This window comes from Podarcis liolepis, assembly GCF_965112155.1.
Source record: "Podarcis liolepis genome assembly, chromosome: 4".
NCBI lineage: Eukaryota > Metazoa > Chordata > Lepidosauria > Squamata > Lacertidae > Podarcis > Podarcis liolepis.
Window position 1 is genome coordinate 97615978 of NC_139558.1, and position 2200 is coordinate 97618177.

The following is a 2200-nucleotide window of genomic DNA, read 5'->3' on the forward strand; positions in this document are numbered from 1 at the left end:
TGGGCCAAAACAAACAAGATGAACCTTAACAGGGAGAAATGTAAAGTATTGCACTTGGGCAAAAAAAATGAGAGGCACAAATACAAGATGGGTGACACCTGGCTTGAGAGCAGTACATGTGAAAAGGATCTAGGAGTCTTGGTTGACCACAAACTTGACATGAGCCAACAGTGTGACGCGGCAGCTAAAAAGGCCAATGCAATTCTGGGCTGCATCAATAGGAGTATAGCATCTAGATCAAGGGAAGTAATAGTGCCACTGTATTCTGCTCTGGTCAGACCTCACCTGGAGTACTGTGTCCAGTTCTGGGCACCACAGTTCAAGAAGGACACTGACAAACTGGAACGTGTCCAGAGGAGGGCAACCAAAATGGTCAAAGGCCTGGAAACGATGCCTTATGAGGAACGGCTAAGGGAGCTGGGCATGTTTAGCCTGGAGAAGAGGAGGTTAAGGGGTGATATGATAGCCATGTTCAAAGATATAAAAGGATGTCACATAGAGGAGGGAGAAAGGTTGTTTTCTGCTGCTCCAGAGAAGCGGACACGGAGCAATGGATCCAATCTACAAGAAAGAAGATTCCACCTAAACATTAGGAAGAACTTCCTGACAGTAAGAGCTGTTCGACAGTGGAATGTGCTGCCAAGGAGTGTGGTGGAGTCTCCTACTTTGGAGGTCTTTAAGCAGAGGCTTGACAACCATATGTCAGGAGTGCTCTGATGGTGTTTCCTGCTTGGCAGGGGGTTGGACTCGATGGCCCTTGTGGTCTCTTCCAACTCTATGATTCTATGATTCTATGACTCCTTTCCCTGCACTTTTAGGCAGCTTCCTAAGTTAGAGGGTTTTCCCAGGGGGGAGGGGAGGAGGGGGAACGCTAATAGACCTGGGTTCAAATCCTCACTGAGCCATGAAGCGTACTTGGTGAGCTTGGGCCAGTCAAGCTTCTCAGCCTTACAGGGTTGTTGTGAAGGTTAAAAAAAAAGACAATGGGGAAGAACCATTGTACCTTGGGTTACATACGCTTCATGTTACATACGCTTCAGGTTACAGACTCCGCTAACCCAGAAATAGTACCTTGGGTTAAGAACTTTGCTTCTGGATGAGAACAAAAATCGTGCTCCAGCAGTGCGGCGGCAGTGGGAGGCCCCATTAGCTAAAGTGGTGCTTCAGGTTAAGAACAGTTTCAGGTTAAGAACAGACCTCCGGAACGAATGAAGTACTTAACCTGAGGTACCACTGTATCTCCTAGGCGTGCACTGCAATGCAGGTGTGCATTGTCAAAAAGGCAGTCATGAACTGGGTCATGAACATTTAGCTAATGGGGCCTTCTGTTGCTGCCATGCCGCCAGAGCACGATTTCTATTCTCATCCTGAAGCAAAGTTCTTAACCCGAGGTACTATTTCTGGGTTAGTGGAGTTTGTAACCTGAAGCGTCTGTAACCTGAAGCGTATGTAACCCGAGGTACCACTGTACACGGCTTCCTAGTGGGCAGAAAACGGTTCAAGGGCTTCGCCTGCGAACCTAGTGTGGATCCCCTAGACCGTAATCCTTTGCAGTTTTCCCAGCTTCTCCAGCAAGGACTCTGGGATAATAATAATAATAATAATAATAATAATAATAATAATAATAATTTATACCCCATCCATCTGGCTAACAATACAGCATTAAATATTAAAAACTTCCCTAAGCAGGCCTGCCTTCAGATGCCTTTTAAAAATAGGATAGCTGCTAATTTCCTTGACATCTGATGGGAGGGCGTTCCACAGGGAGGGCGCCACCACTGAGAAGGCCCTCTGTCTGGTTCCTTGTAACCTCACTTCTCGCAATGAGGAAACTGCCAGAAGGCCCTCAGCGCTGGACCTCAGTGTCCGGGCTGAATGATGGGGGTGGAGATGCTCCTTCAGGTCTACTGGGCCGAGGCTATTTAGGGCTTTAAAGGTCAGCACCAACACTTTGAATTGTGCTCAGAAACGTAGTGGGGTTCCTTGTCCAGTGTCAACATGGAAAATGCCCCCTGGAGTTAGAAAGTTTGAAAGCCACTTTGTTGTATGGAGATTGCAGAGTTAGGGTCAGTTGTCTGGGAAATGATCCTGTAAACAAGCCAAATGCCAAGGGCGATAGCTGAGTGGTAGAACATCTGGTTCGCATGCCGAGAAGGTCCAAGCCTCCATCCTTGGCACAAGAAGAAAAGAAGAGGTGGAT